The sequence below is a fragment of the Amblyraja radiata genome, chromosome 3 (assembly GCF_010909765.2).
Source record: "Amblyraja radiata isolate CabotCenter1 chromosome 3, sAmbRad1.1.pri, whole genome shotgun sequence".
NCBI lineage: Eukaryota > Metazoa > Chordata > Chondrichthyes > Rajiformes > Rajidae > Amblyraja > Amblyraja radiata.
The window spans coordinates 86,151,426-86,169,899 of NC_045958.1; the positions used below are offsets into that span (position 1 = coordinate 86,151,426).

Consider the following 18,474-nt stretch of genomic DNA (forward strand, 5'->3'; position numbering starts at 1 on the left):
CTCATTTTATACCATAGTGGATACTCATTACACTTGTAACTCTTATCAGATGTACATACTCGCTGCTCGTACTCACAGCCGTACTTCGGAGTGGAGGATGACTTCCAATTTACTGAATTCTGAGGTGGCTAATGAAGCTAATAGGGGATCTGGAAAAATATACCACCAATGGAGCTGGTGCCAGTGCAGAAGGTTGGCTAGTTAGCGATGTGGTGCGCTCCTGCCATTAATACTGGCCATCTGAGTGCTCCTGCGTCAGGGACCTAACATTCGCAATAATATGTTGAAGGCTCCTTCTCTACTTTGAGCAGTGGTGGGGCAGAATTCATAGGATTCTGGAGCGATGGTGCATTTTACAACATCATAATAGCAATCTCAATTTCTTCAACTGACCAATTCCATGTTTTCCTCACTGTCCTCCAACCCGAGTTGGATCCTTGCCCTTGGTCCTCAACATCAATGATATAATGGTCCTCAACATCAATGATCACTTCTTCCCACCCTGTTTCCTGTAAGGACTCCATCCCCTACTCCCAATTCCTCCGTCTACACCGCATCTGCTCCCAGGATGAGGCCCTCCACACCAGGGCATCTGAAATATCCTCATTCTTCAGGGAACGGGGGTTCCCCTCCTCCACCATAGATGAGGCTCGCACCAGGGTCTCTTCCATACCCCGCAACACTGCTCTCTCTCCCCATTCCCCCCACTCGCAACAAGGGCAGGGTCCCCCTAGTCCTCAGCTTTCACCCCACCAGCCGTCACATACAACAAGTAATCCTCCGTCAGTTTCGCCACCTCCATCGTGACCCCACCACTCGCCACATCTTCCCATCTCCCCCTATGTCTGCCTTCCGCAAAGACCGCTCCCTCCGTAACTCCCTTGTCAATTCTTCCCTTCCCTCCCGCATCACCCCTCCCCGGGCACTTTCCCTTGCAACCGCAAGAGATGCAACACTTGTCCCTTTACCTCCCCCCTCGACTCCATTCAAGGACCCAAGCAGTCGTTCCAGGTGCGACAGAGGTTCACCTGCATCTCCTCCAACCTCATCTATTGCATCCGCTGCTCTAGATGTCAGCTGATCTACATCGGTGAGACCAAGCGGAGGTTGGGCGATCGCTTCGCCGAACACCTCCGCTCGGTCCGCAATAACCAAGCTGACCTCCCGGTGGCTCAGCACTTCAACTCCCCCTCCCATTCCCCATCCGACCTCTCTGTCCTGGGTCTCCTCCATGGCCAGAGCGAGCAACACCGGAAATTGGAGGAACAGCACCTCATATTCCGCTTGGGGAGTCTGCATCCTGCGGGCATGAACATTGAATTCTCCCAATTTTGTTAGCCCTTGCCGTCTCCTCCCATCCCTCAGCCCTCGGGCTGTCTCCTCCCATCCCTCAGCCCTCGGGCTCCTCCTCCTTTTTCCTTTCTTCTCCCCACCACCCCCCATCAGTCTGAAGAAGGGTTTCGGCCCAAAACGTTGCCTATTACCTTCGCTCCATAGATGCTGCTGCACCCGCTGAGTTTCTCCAGCATTTTTGTGTACCATCAATGATTGTGCCCCCTCTGTTATTGGACCTATCTGGCATTTGCTCTCTTCCCCCACCTCTCTCTTGGAAGCAAAACTGTTTCAAATCCTGAGAGAATGGTGAAGAAGGTACTGCAACAACATGTTAAGAAGTATTACAGTGAGCACTTGAAATACCTGGCACAGAAGGTTCCTGGGAAATGGGATTGGTACAAATAGCTATTTGTTGTCCAGCATGGACTCTGAGTCAAAGGGGGTGTTTCTTTCTTGTTTTGATCTTACCAACTCGTTTTTTAAAGCAAACTTTTCTAAATTTAATTATTCTCTCCTATTCCTCTTCTTGACTTCCAGACTTTGAATTTCGACTTTTTCTTCCATCATTCGCGGGGTTTGTTCTTTGCTCAACATTGTGTGAGGTTTGCCCAGGGTGATTCTGAGAGTATCACAGGTAGATAAGATAGTCAAAAAGAATTTTGGCACTTTGCCCTTCATCAGACAGAGTATTGAGTATAGAAGTTGGGGTGTCATATTGCAGTTGTATAAGACGTTGGTGAGGCCACATTTAGATTATTGTGTTCAGTTCTGGGCACCATGTTATAGGAAAGATGTTCTCAAGCCGAAAAGGGTGCAGAGAAGATATACGAGGATGTTGCTAGGACTCGAGGGCCTGAGCTATAGGGAGAGGTTGACCAGACTAGGACTCTATTCCCTGGAGTGCAGGAGGATGATCCTATAGAGGTGTACAAAATCATGAGAGGAATAAATTGGGTAGTCTTTTGCCCAGAGTAGGGGAACTGAGAAGCAGAGGACATAGGTTTAAGGTAAGGGGGAAAGGTAGGAGCCTGAGGGATAACTTTTCACAAAAGAGTGGTGGGTGTATGGAACAAGCTGCCAGAGGAGGTAGTTGAGGCAGGTACTATCGCATCGTGTATGAAACATTTAGACATGTACATGGATAGGACAGGTTTAGAGGGATATGATCCAAAGGGAGGCAGGTGAGACTAGTGTAGATGGGACATATTGGTCGGCGTGGGCAAGTTGGGCTGAAGGCCCTGTTTTCTTGCTTTTCTGACACTATCACTCTAATTCCAGCTCACTTCGGATACGTGGTTATTGAGTAGTGTGAGGAATTTAAAAATGGTCACATGCAAGCTTTTTATGTCATGAAAATAATTGTTCAAGTTGCAGCCTGAGCAACTTTGGGTTATGAAAGATCAGGTTCGACTGAATGGCCATTACACATTTAAAGTAAATAAGTTCGAAAACCATATCTTTGTGCTTGTGGTATTGCCCTGTCTCTTGAGTGTTTGTTCATGTGTGCAAGCACTATGTCTATGCAGCAGAGTCTGACCTCAATTATCTGGGACCTCCTTGCAATCGTATAAGGACTTTGCTCTGCTTTGTATTTTGTTCAGGATTCCAGCATCTGCAATTACTTGTGTTTGCATTAAAAACAAATAGACCCCTTAAATGAGACTGAGGGCTCTTTGTTGTGTGCTTTATTGTTTGCATGCACTGCTAATGAGAAACAAGCCTTGGGTGATTAGAGCAGAAAAGATGGAAAAGGGATGTCATAAAGCTAAGGCATAAACAATTATGTAAACAAAGTGACAACAGCCGACCCTGCAAAGATGAAAAGTTTTCTTGAGAATTGCAATCGCCCATCCCTTAATGAGGAGGAATGATATGAATTAGGAGCAGAGATAACAACAAAATACATTGTAGAGAATATTAAATCATTGAAAAGAGGAAAAACGTTGGGTCCGGATGGGTTTAGTAATGAATTTTATAAAAAATGTAATGATTTAATTTCCCCATGTTTACAAGCCCTTTATATTCAAGCATTTAAAGAACAGACTTTACCACAAACTCTTGCCGAATCAACTATTACATTGATTCCAAAAAAAGATAAAAATCTCGAGGAGCCTGGTTCCTATAGGGCAATAGCCCTTTTAAATACAGATCAGAAGATACTAGCTAAGACTTCGGCTCGCAGATTAAGCTTGGTTATTAGTAAAGTAATACATCCAGACCGAACTGGGTTTATACCTAAACGACATTCGTTTTATAATTTGAGACGTTTGTTTAATATAATAAACTCGCAGAGAACGACAAACGAGGATCTAACAATTATTTCTCTAGATGCAGAAAAAGCTTTCCACGAAGTGGAATGGTCTTATCTTTTCACAGTGTTGGAAAAATTTCTATTGGGAGAAAACTTTACTTCATGGGTGAAGCTATTATACACTAATCCGACAGCCAGAATACTGACAAATCAAATACTTTCATCTAAATTTCATTTATCTAGGGGTAACAGACAAGGATGTGCCCTTTCACCAATGTTATTTGCTTTAGCCATAGAACCCCTTGCTGAGAGTATTAGCTCACATTCGGGCATTTATGGATATAATACTAAATATACCACCAATAAGATTTTGTTATATGCAGATGAAGTACTTCTATACATTACTAATCACCATGTTAGTATTCCAAATGTGCTAAACATTATAGACAATATGGTTCTTTCTCAGGATATGGAATAAAAGTGAAATTATGCGAATAAAAGCACAAGACCCTTCTCAACTTCAAAACATTTCCTTTCATAATTGTTACCAAAAAGTTCAGATATCTCGGAATTTACGTGACTAGAAAATATTCCTCTCTGTTTAAAACAAATTTTCCACCATTATTTACTAAACTATATGCCTATATTCAATTTTGGAAAACATTTCCTATCTCCCTTATAGGTAGAGTAAATGTCATAAAGATGATCTTCCTTCCGCAACTCCTATATTTATTTCAATCAATACCGATATATCTCCCTAAAAGTTTTTTTTTTTTTAATTGATTCTACCATTACTAATTTTATTTGGGACTACAAAACCCATAGAATACACAAAATACATTTGTGCAAACCCAAAGAAAGAAAGGATTAGCTCTTCCTAATTATCTTTTTTACTACTGGGCAACTAACATTAAAAATATAATCTTCTGGTTGGACGATACATGTCAACAGGTGAATTGGTTAAAAATGGAGAGGGAAGATTGTTTTCTTTTTAATATAGGCTCGATTCTCCTATCTGTAATACATTTGAATAAGTCAACGTATGAGCAAAATCCGATAATACATAGTACTATACGTATCCAGAAACAGTTGAAATTAAGTCTTAAACTGAGAAACTTGTCTCTCCTTCTGCCTATTGCAAACAACCCCTCGTTTAAACCGTCTACTTTAGATAGGGTGTTTGTTTAATGGAAAAACCTGGGAATTAACACTGTGGGAGACCTCTATAAGAAGGGGACTCTCTTTTCTTTTCAAGAACTACAGGAGAAATACCACGAACGCATGCAATTTTTTTAGATACCTTCAAATCCGAGATTATGTGAAAACATACACACAAGATTGTCCTTTTAGGGGTCCAGATATATTAGACGATTGTTTGAATAGACATCCCGTAAGTTGATATCTTACATTTATAACACTCTTAAATATTGATACCCCACCTTCTGAGATTTATAGGCGAGCATAGGAGGACGAGTTGGGTTTACCTATTTCAATAGAGATATGGGAGGAAAGCCTACTATACATACATTACTGTTCTTTAAATGTCAGGCATTCAAAATATTGCATAGGTTACTAAAATATTGCATAGCATACTAAAAGACCAAATTGAATACGGGTTTTCCAACTGTCTCCCCTATCTGTGATAAATGTCACCTCCAAGAAGCTACCTTAACCCATTCCTTTGTATCCTGTATAAAAATACAACATTTCTGGATGGGAATATTCAATACCATTTCTAAAACACTAAATTGGAGTCAGTTGCAAATCTAATAATACTAGGAATGTCAGAGGGCTGCTCTAAGTTAATGACATTCCAAAGACGTTTCCTTGACTATAGCTTAATAACTGCGAAAAAACTTATACTTAAATTCTGGAAAAAGATAACAGTTCCTACAGTGAAGATGTGGATCACAGAAATGACCGAGACACTACATTTAGAAAAAATAAGATTTGTTTTGGCTGATAAGTCAGACCAATTTTTCCAAAACATGGTCTCCTTTCATTAAATTTCTTCAACAATAGAATGGACCCTGCATGGGGGGACCGCCGTGAGGGAGGGGAATGGACAAAGGGGGAATTGGTGCCGGGGTACTTTGTAACTTTGTAAACGCCCTTGATGGGAGACTATTTGCATATCTTGGGTATGCAAGCAAATAATTTCACTGACACCACGTGACAATAGAGTATTCAATATTTCTCTCAATGCTTATTTCATGACAATACTCCATTAAATTCTACAGGTCTTTATCTATGGAGATTCCAGAGCATAGACTTTAAGTCCTGTGCATTGCAGGTGCCCCAAAGAAACTTTGACAAAGTCTTGATGGACATGTGTTGATGGTGTCTTCCTGCAGCAAGGTCTAAATGAATGCACAGCAATGAGGCCAGCCCATCCTCTGTGGGAAGAACTTCCAATTTAAAATGGATTTATACAGCCTCATGCTGTTAATTAAAATACATGGAAAGTGAAAACTGATTTTATTCATGTGGGATTAAATCTATATTACTAAAAGTCTGTTCTTGACCGGTTATGGCTTTTTATGCTCCGATTTCCGAGAGTACGCCGCCACCTACGGCCGTCATTTTTGGCCACCTCGCTCAGAGCCCCCCTCCGCCGCATGTGTGCCGAGGATTTCTCCCGTCTATGAAAATTGACAGAGATATTAATGTTTTTACAAAATTCCCCATTCTCTCTGCTGCCCCTGCTGGAGGGAGGGGGAGGGACTATAAAACCAGGAAGTGGTGTGCCTCAATCAGTCTCTGCAAGTGGTGTGCCTCAATCAGTCTCTACAAGTGGTGTGCTTCAATCAGAGCTCTGAATGACACTGACAAATGTCTACAGCACTGTGAGTGCCCTTAATTTGGTTTGAAAATGAAAATATGGTTAGAGGTAAAAAAGCACTGCCTGCAAATGGTTGTTTGGGTTTGGGTTGAAGTAAAAAGGCACTCTCTCTCCCACCCCTCCCTCTCCTCTCTCCCCCTCCCTCTCCTCTCCCCCCCCCCCCCTCCCTCTCCTCTCTCTCCCCCCCTCTCTCCCCTCTTTTTCTCCCCCTCCTCCCCTCCATCCCCTCCCCCACCATCCCTCCACCCTCCCTGCTCCCCACCTCTCCCCCGCCCCTCATCTCACCCCCCTCTCAGCACTCCCTCTCTCACCCTCTCTCCTCCCTCTCTCCCCCCATCTCCCTCTCATTCTCTCCCCTCCCCTCCATTAGCGTGAGTGCGGGGGGGGGGGTAGTTAGTGTGTGACGCTGCATGCCGCCTCCCCCCCCACAACCGCACGTTGGGGGAACAGACCCAACGGGTCTGCACTTGGTCTAGTAAAATACTAAATATTGAGATCATCAGAATAGGTTTAGATACTTTGCAAGACTTCCTGATGTGTCCTGTCTCATGCGCACCAGTGTTTCTGAGAAAAAAGTGAGGAATCAATTCCAGTAACTGAGCAGGTTTGTGCGGCTGTTATTGCGGTTAGCTCCACCTTCCTGGTGGATTCGTTATGTACAAGTAATGAGCGTCCCAATTTATAGATGCTCATAGATTAAGGGAATAATGTTCCAACTTTTAAACAAATGACTCAAATTGCAGAACTGGCTGCAAAAACAGATTGACAAATAATAGTAGATGGCATTTATTTTGTGAAATGACATTTCTTCTCTTTTCAACTTTGCTGATAATGAATATCTATCTTGTGCATTCTTTGTTAGAGAGAATCCCTTGGCACTGCCATTACAGCAAAGTTTGAATTACATAATAATTTCACATGCAGAGTAAAATGTTCTCAGCTTCTTGAAGCAGATTTCATTGATTTCATTTTGATGTATAGTCATGCACACTTGTAAATGGTTATAATAAATCCACATAAAGAGCAAGAACATCTGCTAATGCTACATGTGTTTCAGTGGTGGAATGCTTGCATCTGTGCAAGAAAGTTGCTAGTTCAATATGCACACCAGTGTCAAAGACATAGTTCAATATACACTTTCTCTACAGTGTCAAAGGCATTTCTCAAAAGCCCATCCTTTCAATGAGTTGTTAATGTTTGGGGAACGTAAATGATTCAACCGCATTGTTTTGAAAGCATAAAATAAACTGTTGGAAGAACTCAGAGGATCAGGTACTGTTTGCGGGATTGTCAATATTTCAGATCAAGACCCTGCATCAAGACTAAATCCCTCCAGCAGTTTACTTTTAACTCCAGATTACAGCTTCTACAGTCTCTTGTCACTATATGGATGAGCAGGTGAGTTATCTCCCAGGTGTTTTTTTAAACTATTTATTTGGACCAACAGACATGCTGTTTTCATGCTATAGTTCGCACAACCTGTTTACATTCTACATTGGAGTACTGACCACTCCAGGGCTGTAATATAATTTGGGCTGTTCTAACATCATCAACATGAGATATAAATGCATGTCTTTTAACTTATTTGATTTCAGTATGGCCTTTTTTAAACAATTTCCAAGGTATATCTTTGGAAAGACCTACCTTTCTCTTGTTATTTCTTCAAAGTCGTCTGGCATGAAACTTCAGTTATAAGTGGACCACATTTCTGCATCCTTGAGATTCCTAATAGGGTTACTTATTAATATTTGTTTGCAGATGTGTCTTGAAGTTATTGTCTGTCACTTGGGAAAAAGGGAGACCAGTTGGCTCTTCGTTAGCTTTTCATTGTTTATAGTTGTGAAACTGAGCAGTCAAAAATAAATGTGATAGAAATGTGCTCTGCCATCAGAGGCTCTATCTTTGCCAAGATCTCCACTTTCCTCCTTTCCGGCACTCCTTAAAACCTATGTTTTTGACCAGGTTTTGTGATTGTTATCATATTTTATTTAACGTTGCTCCCACGAAACATCAATTCAGTGGTTTGCATGAAGTACTAGGCTGTGTCCACAACTCAGTCATTTCCTGCAGTTTTGGGCAGAGTGATTGCCATATTTATGGTCAAAATAACATCAAGTACAACATTGAACTAATTTTCTAGAATATTCTCTTGGGTCAAAGGTGCAACACACTTGAATGTAAGGTACAAGAACTACCTTCAGTTCTCAGTACTAGTTACTTCTGAATCCATTCCCCCTATCCAGAGAACATCTAAAATGATTCTGAAAGTAATCTATATACTTTTAAAACTGTGTGTGTGTGTGTGTGTGTGTGTGTGTGTCTGTGTGTCTGTGTGTCTGTGTGTCTGTGTGTCTGTGTGTCTGTGTGTCTGTGTGTCTGTGTGTCTGTGTGCGCGTCCTCACTCTCTACCCCCCCAGACGCTCCGAGTTGGGGGCTAGGGCAGTTATGGGGTAAAAGGAGCAAATTAATAATATTAATATAATATCAAGGGGGGTAGTTAGCGGGTGTGCGGGGTGGTAGTTAGTGTGTGTGACGTCACATGCTACCCCGCGCCCCCCCCCCCCGCAACCGCACATTGGGGGAACAGAACCCAACGGGTCTGCACTTGGTCTAGTTACATTAAATCTGGATTTTTTTTTTAAAAAGGGCAATTATAAATAGTAAGCTTAAACGAGCTTACCAGTTTGAAGTTTGATCTTTATTTTATGAGGAGTTACGTCGAGGGACTACGTGAAGAAGGCCGTCCAGGCGCACGCGCATCAAACTTCAAAGCAGCAGTGTGAAATCACAGATGATATATACCGAAGCATAATAGTAAGCTACGTGATACAAACTTAACTTACCTTTGATCTTTATTAGGGTGGGAGCGGAGGGCACGTAGTCCCTCGACGTAACTCCTCATAAAATAAAGATCAAACTTCAAACTGGTAAGTTCTCGTTTAATCTTACTATTTTACTTCGGAGTCACGTGAGTGACTACGTGAAGATTTTAAAGCTTCTGTGATTTCAGGCCGTAGATTCAATTCCGGCGTATCACTGCATTTTGATTGACTACGAGTGAAAAACAGTCAATAACATGCAACCATAACATTTGTTAATCAGTTAATGGTTTGTTATATGATAAACATTATGTGTCCCATTTTAATCACTGGGAACATTTAATACTAAATCCAAAACAGTACCACCAATTACACCAGGGTCTGCAATCTCTTTGTGGTAATATTTGTAAAACATCCTTTCATTTGACCATCCTGCGGCCGTGAGGATATGGTCTATTGGAACGTCCAAATCCTTGGCCGCCGATGTTGCCACCGCCCTGGTGGAATAAGATTAAAATTTGTCAGTATCAATTCCTGAATCCAATAGCACCTTCTTCAGCCATCTTGAAATTGTTTGTGTTGTCACTTTTTTGTGTGGTTATTTATGGTTGATAAATAATGCGGATTCTACACCTCTAAGGTGCTTGGTGGTCTCAATGTAGTGTTTCAAATATGTAACTACATAGTCTTTGATCTGTAGGATATACTGAAAACCAATTTACACCCCGAGACTCCTGGTCTGCTCTGTTTTAGCAAGATGCCCTTCATATATCTACAAATCAAGGGGTGTGATCCTAGAACTTGTTGTTCAGATGTTCTCGATAAATATGCAGAGAGGGCACTCCTTGCAGCGTTGATCGCACTATACTTAAATTAGCATCAAAATGTAATGTTGACAAGAATTCTACAACATCTGACGAGTGCAGTATGGTAAGAAATATTTTGTGTTGAACAAAACTGCTCCCATTTCTTAATGTAAGAGATATACTGCTTCTAGATATTATCCCTCCAGGATCCTGTAATTACATGCATACTGCGATCTGTTAGTCTTCTTCCAAGATATGGCCTTTTTTGAATCTGCAAATCAATAAATCAATACGATCATGTAAAGGATGAAATCACCAGTTACAGGGTGCACGAGTAGGTTTTCTTGTCTTGAGACATACATTATAGGTTCTGTCATCATTTTTTAACACTAGTTGATACCATGGTTGTGTGGCCAGTCTGGAACCACCAACAATCCTGAACGCACTGCCATCGAATCACTCCGCAAAAAGCCAGATTGGGTCATCAAACCAGCCGACAAGGGAGGTGCCGTGGTAGTCTGGCGCGCCGATCTCTACAAAGCTGAGGCCACGCGCCAACTCTCGGACACCTCCTCCTACTTACCCTTGGACCATGACCCCACTGACGAGCACCAGGCCACCATTTCTAGCAACATCACCGACTTCATAAATTCCCACGCCCTACCTGACCAAGCCTCCAACCTCATCGTTCCCCAGCCCCGCACGGCCCGTTTTTACCTTCTCCCCAAAATCCACAAACCCGGCTCTCCCGGCAGACCCATTGTCTCTGCGTGTTCGTGCCCCACCGAACTCATCTCCACATACCTTGACTCCATCCTATCCCCCTTGGTCAAATCCCTCCCCACCTATGTTCTAGACACCTCAGACACTCTCCGCCGCCTCCACGCATTCCACTCTCTGGGCCCTCACCCCCTCATCTTCACCATGGATGTCCGGTCACTCTACACCTCCATCCCCCACCAGGATGGCCTCGGAGCCCTCCGGTTCTTCCTCGACCAGAGGAGCAACCTATACCCAGCCACTGACACTCTCCTCCGCTTAGCGGAGTTGGTCCTCACCCTCAACAACTTTACATTTGACTCCTCCCATTTCCTCCAAACACAAGGCGTAGCTATGGGCACACGCATGGGCCCCAGCTACGCCTGCCTCTTTGTCGGGTACGTTGAACAATCCTTGTTCGAGATGTACCAGGGCCCCATCCCCGACCTCTACCTCCGGTACATTGACGACTGCTTTGGTGCCACCTCCTGCACCTACACACAACTGACTGACTTCATCCACTTCACCACCAACTTCCATCCGGCACTCCAATACACCTGGACGATTTCCGACACTTCTCTACCATTCCTTGACCTCACCATCTCCATCGCAGGGGACAGACTCCTGACCGACATACATTACAAACCCACTGACTCACATGGCTATCTGGACTACACGTCTTCCCACCCTGTCCCCTGTAAAGACTCCATCCCCTACTCCCAATTCCTCCGCCTACGCCGCATCTGTTCCCAGGATGAGACATTTCATACCAGGGCATCGGAAATGTCCTCGTTCTTCAGGGAACGGGGATTCCCCTCCACCACCATAGATGAGGCTCACACCAGGGTCTCATCCATACCCCGTAACACTGCTCTCTCTCCCCATCCCCGCACACGCAACAAGGGCAGAGTCCCTCTGGTCCTCACCTTTCACCCCACCAGCCGGCAAATACAACACATAATCCTCCGCCATTTCCGCCACCTCCAACGTGACCCCACCACTCGCCACATCTTCCCATCTCCTCCCATGTCTGCCTTCCGCAAAGACCGCTCCCTCCGCAACTCCCTCGTCAATTCTTCCCTTCCGCACCACCCCCTCCCCGGGCACTTTCCGTTGCAACCGCAAGAAATGCAACACCTGTCCCTTCACCTCCCACCTCGACTCCATTCAAGGTCCCAAGCAGTCGTTCCAGGTGTGACAAAGGTTCACCTGTATCTCCTCCAACCTCATCTACTGCATCCGCTGCTCTAGATGTCAGCTGATTTACATCGGTGAGACCAAGCGTAGGTTGGGCGATCGTTTCGCCGAACACCTCCGCTCAGTCCGCAATAACCTACCTGACCTCCCGGTGGCTCAGCACTTCAACTCCCCCTCCCATTCCCAATCCGACCTCTCTGTCCTGGGTCTCCTCCATTGCCAGAGTGAGCAACAGCGGAAATTGGAGGAACAGCACCTCATATTCCGTCTGGGGACCTTGCGTCCTTATGGCATTAACATTGAATTCTCCCAATTTGGCTAGCCCTTGCTGTCTCCTCCCCTTCCTTAACCCTCTAGCTGTCTCCTCCCACCCTCCCATCCGCCCGCCCTCGGGCTCCTCCTCCTCCTCCCCTTTTCCTTCTTTCTTTCCCCCCCCCACCCCCCATCAGTCTGAAGAAGGGTTTCGGCCCGAAACGTCACCTATTTCCTTCGCTCCATAGATGCTGCTGCACCCGCTGAGTTTCCCCAGCAATTTTGTGTAATCCTGAAGCATTATCTTGTTTGATCTTCTGTAGACTCTACTGATCAGACAAAAGGGAGGAAATGCATATAAACATTCCACCCCAATTTAACGAAAACGCATGTGCCCCTGTTGCACCTAGGTCTGGTTCCCACTAAACATATTGAGGTAACTGGTGGTTCAATCTGGATGCAAACAAGTCAATTTCTGGTTTCCCAAATTTATTCACAATCTTATGGAAAATGTCACGGTTTAACAGTATACTGAGTTGGATGATCAGCCATGCTCATATTGAATGGCAGTGCAGGCTCGAAGGGCCGAATGGCCTACTCCTGCACCTATTTTCTATGTTCTATGTTTCTAACATCCATTCTATATTGTCATTAAATTTTCGTGACCTAGTGTCTGCAATATATTGAATTTACCTGGTAGGTAAATTGCAGAAACCAAATGTCTCTCTTAATGCACCAGTGCCAATTCCTGTTTGCTAATCTGTCAAATGCTTCTAATTTGATTCCACCCATATGATTGACATATGCTACTGCCGTAGTATTGTCAATCTGAACCTGTACATGCAAATTTTTGGACCTTGCGGCAAAGGGCTTTAAGCCCATGAAATACACTTAGTAATTCAAGATAATTAATGCCATGTGTCTCGAGCGAAGGTTCTTCCTCTGCATTCGATCCATCTCCACAGCTTGAGATGATATCAGCATATCCCTAACCTAGTGCACTTGCATCGGTTTGTAGGCTGATAGTTGGTGATTCAACCAGAATTTTTTCTGTAAGATCAATCAACATTTTTAATCCACCATTTTATATCATCAATTGTTGTGTTTGGTAGTTACATGGGTCTATCATCTTCTTCTGCTTCTTCTTCTTCTATGTAGTTTTTTTTTGGCGGTTGGCAAACAACTTTTTAGTGCATTACCGCCACCAACTGGTATGGAGTGTGGATCAAATAACATTATAACTTATATACTAATAACCTATATCTTTCCGAACAAATTGGTTACCCTGAGAAAAAGCAATAGGATTTGATAGCACTTATATGAATTCTTTTGTAAAATATCTATTAAATCAAATTGTACTTTTTCTTTTCTGAATCGTTCACTCATTTGTCTTCTTTCTTCCTCATACCTCTCACATTATATAATGACATGCTCTATTGTCTCTTCTTGCCCACAGTATTCACATCTGCCTGTATTATGCTTGCCTATTATAAAAAGTGTACTGTTCAGACCAGTGTGTCCAAATCTGATTCTTGAAATTACCGTCTCCTCTTTTCTGTTTTTTCCTGCACATCTCATTTCTCCCACTTTCCTCTGGACTCTGTAGAACCACCGTCCTTTCCACTCTTCCTCCCATTGCTTTTGCCATCTTTCCTTCAGTCTTTGCTTAATAATGTCTTTGATTTCAGTTTTACCTATGTTAATACTTAAATCAATCTTACTTCTTTTTGTTACCTCTTTTGCTACCTTATCTGCCATTTCGTTTCCTCTAATGCCAATGTGTGCTGGTACCCATAAAAATATGACTGTAAGCCCCATCATTTGAATTCTGAATAGTGTTTGTTGTATTTCAATCAAAATGTAAGGTCTACTGTCTGAATGGCTGTGCTGTAAACTCTTTATTGCTAAACTTGAATCTGAACAAATAACTGTCCTTAAAGGCCTGGTATCCTCGACCCACTGTATCGCTAACAATATTGCAATCATTTCACCTGTGTATACTGAGACCTCATTATTGATCCTCTTCCCTACTTTGATGTGAAATTCTGGTACAATAAATGCTACTCCTACTTTATCTACTGAATCTTTTGATGCATCTGTATAAATTTGGACAAAGCTGTAGTATCTGTCAATGTATTCCTGTATGATGAATGAATTATACATACGTTGTTTATCCTTGTTTTTCTGTTCTAATATCTTAAAGTCTACTGTTGCATCTGGAAGTATCCAAGGTGGAATTGAAGGTAATGGAACCGTTGGAACCACATTTAATTGTGCTATGCTGATTTGTAATGCTTTCTGGGTCACTGTCCATCCAAAACTTTTTGTTTCCCTTCTCTCCTTTTCCCAGCATGGTTTGACAGTAACTTGTGCTGGGTGTTCTTGACTGTGGCCCTGTAGGTTAATCCAGTAATTCAATGAAAGCTGTATCCTTCTCATCTCTAGAGGCATCTCCCCCATTTCAACCTGTAATGCTGCTGTTGGAGTTGTTTTTATTGCACCTGTACATATTCTCAATGCCTGATATTGAATGTTGTCTATTTCCTTAAGAGAAGTACTTGATGCAGACCCATACACCACACAACCATAATCTAACACAGATCTAATTAACCCAGTGTATATAGCCTTCAAAGCTGTTCTATCTGCCCCCCCCAATCACATCCAACTAAACATCTCATTACATTAAGTATCTTCTTACATTTTGTCCACTACTTTCTGAATATGAACCATCCATGTAATCCTCTCATCAAACCATAAACCTAAAAATTTATAGTATTTTACTCTCTCCAATTCCTGGTTATATAATTTTAGTTTTACCTCACTACCAATTTTCTTCCTAGTAAAAAACATTATCTTTGTTTTTTCCCACAGAAAATTTGAATCCCCATTTATATGACCACTCTTGTACCTTTATTATAGCCCTCTGTAGTTTCTGCACAATAAACTTCACATTTCTCCCCCTTTTCCAGATTGCCCCATCATCTGCAAACAGTGAAACTCCCATTTCATTTACAATTTCTTCATATACATCATTTATCATTACTAAAAATAGTAAAGGACTTATTATGCTCCCTTGAGGTGTTCCATTTTCAATATCTAATGTTCCTGAGTATTGATTTCCAACTCGTACTTGTATTGACCTCCCAAATAAAATATCCTTAAACCATTTAAATATACGACCTTTAATCCCCAATTTACCTAGTTTCACTAATAACCCTTCTCCCCACATCATATCATATGCTTTCTCAATATCAAAAAATACAGCTACTACACTTTCTCTGTTAATTTGTGCTCTCCTAAATTCATGTTCTAAACATATAGCTGGATCCATGGTGTTTCTCCCCTTCCTAAAACCACTCTGGTAATTGGATAAATATCCTTTATTTTCTACATAATATATTAACCTTTCATTTACCATTTTTCCATTACTTTACATATGTTGGATGTTAACGCAATAGGCCTATAATTCCCTGGGTTTGTCAGATCTTTACCTGGCTTTCCTATTGGGATTACTACTGCCTCCTTGCAGCTTTGCGGTAATTTCCCACCCTCCCACACTTTATTATAAAATTCTAACAAAAAATCCTTGGATGTTTCACTGAGATGGTTTAACATGGTGTAACAAATCTGATCTTTACCTGGTGCTGACATCTTGGTTTTTCTAAGAGCTCGGTTGAATTCTGTCTTTGGGAATGGTTTGTTGAGTACATCGTTAGTGTCTTCCTCATGTCGTATTAACTGTATATTCTCTGCTATGGTATTTTCTTTTCCTTTTCTTCCTTCTTCACTAACATTGTCTGAACTGTGAATTTTAGCAAAAGATTTTGCCAACATCTCTGCTTTCTCTTCATCTTTCACTGCTGTAATTTCACCGTCAGTTAGGATTGGATATTTGTATTCTCTTTTAATTCCTTTCATTCTCCTTATCATTCCCCAAACTTGACCTACTTTTGTCTCCCTTCCCACTGAGTTACAAAATGTCCTCCAAAATTCCCTCTTTGCATTTTTTATTACTCTTCTTACACTTGCTTGCAACCTTTTGTATTCAATAAGATTCTGAAAATTGTGATTTCTTTTCAAAATTTTAAAAGCTTTATTTCGACACTTAATTGCTTTGTCACACTCCTTAGTCCACCATGGTACACTCTTCTTGTTGTGCTTACCTCCTTTCTTCTTAATGGACTTCGTTGCTGCCTCTAAAATGGCTTCACAAACAGAAATATTTAAATTATCCACATCTTCATAAATATCAATTTTCTCCATTTCTTGATCACTAATAATCTTAAACTTCTCCCAATCAGCACCACTAAAAGACCACTTCTGTATTCTCTCTGTATTATACTCCTCTAAACTCACTCCTACTACTATTTCTATCGGGTAGTGGTCACTTCTTACCGTTGTTCTTCGAATTACTTCCCATGAACAAACACCCGCCAATGAGTCTGACACTAGTGTGAGGTCTATGGCTGATTCTGACCCTGTTCTGATGTTGATTCGTGTCCCACTTCCATCATTAAGACACACAAGGTTTTTATTCTCCATTAAATCCTCAATCACCATCCCATTTTCATCATTACAATCATCCCACAACGTGCTATGAGCATTAAAATCTCCACAACATATAACTTTCCCCCCTAAATACCCAGCAAGTTCATCCATCAACTCCATTGAAAGCCTTTTACACGGATTATAAAAATTAACAATTTTAACCTTACCTTCTCTTGTCCAAATTTAAACCACTAAATATTCTAATTCTGTTCCTTTCACCAACAATCTATACTGTATTCCTTGCTTTATAAATATTACACACCACCCTCCACTCCCTTCCCCCCTATCTCTACGGATACTATCATAACCTTTGATGACAAAGTCTAATGAAGGCTTAAGCCAGGTTTCTTGAATACATACGACTTCTGGTTTCTTCTTTAACTCTTTAATGAATCCTTTAAACTCTTGTCCATTTGCTATTATGCTCCTTGCGTTCCATTGTAATATAATCAAGTTGACCTATCACCAGAACCTTCCATCTGCTTCAAGCTTTTTATTGATACTCTCCCATAATACTTCTTTTAAACCCAAAAACTTCTCTGCTCCCTTAACAATGATTTTTATTTGTTCTGTTTGTGTTTAACCTGATCAGTACAGTTGATTACATATGCAATGAAAACAATAAGCTTATCAGCTGTCAGTTCTGTGTGAGTTTTGACTGCTTGACTTTCCTCTGATCTCAAAAACGGATGATTCTCTCTTCCATTAATATCCACTCTTCCCCTTTGTCCTTGCACCTTCTTCACTGCCTCTGAGTAGCTTATGTTACTTACTGTTTTCACTTGCTGAATCTCCACATCCCTCTTCCTGACTTCACATCCCCCATACGTTACCCTGTGCGGTCCTCCGCAATTGCAGCATTTATCCTGCATATTTTCTCTGCACTCTTCAAATCTGTGCTCTCCTCCACACTTGGGACACCTCTGCTTCCCCTTACACACCACTGCTATATGTCCATACCTCTGGCATTTATAACATCGGAGCGGTGGAGGGATATAAGGCCTCACTGGAAAGCTCATGCATCCGATTCTCACTTTTTCTGGTAGTTCAGACTGCTGAAACTCCAGAAGCACAGACAAGCTCTCTACCCTCTTACCCTCCACTGTCCTTAACAATCTCTTAGCTACACTCACCTGGCCACCAAAAATACTCCGTTTGAGTTTCTCCAAGTCTTCATCTACAGGAATACCTGTTATTACTCCCCTTGTCACTCTACTCTCACCCAGAGTCTTTCTTTCACTGACCATCTTCTTGCAAACACTTTCAATCTTCATTATTTTTCTGCTCCTCCGTTTTACATATTATTAACAAGTTCCCGTCTCTCAAAATCTTAGCTGTTTCCACCTCTCCTACCTTCTTCTTTAGCTCCCTAGATAAAGCTATCGGACTTAAATTGACATGCTCATCTTCCTTTCTGAATTTCAGTATTATTTTAACCTCCTTCCTTTCAACCTTTTGCCGAACCGTTCTCCTATCCTCTTCTGAACTGTTCCCTTCAAAACTCCTTTTGCTGCTTTGGCTGAGCTCGTTTTGCCTGACTCCTCCTTCTCCTTGATTCCTCCCTGATCTCTGACTAGACACTGACGTCCAGTCACCAAAAACCCTATCATCTTGATCTTCGTCATCCTCTAATCCTACCTGAGTTGCCATTTGATCCAGTCACAA

General features: G+C 42.1%; 1 protein-coding gene across 2 annotated transcripts in view; it reads left to right on the top strand.

Annotated features, from left to right (window-relative positions):
* jak2 (Janus kinase 2) overlaps positions 1 to 18,474 on the top strand; it is a 246,701-nt gene that overhangs the window by 27,651 nt on the left and 200,576 nt on the right. The window lies entirely within an intron of this gene.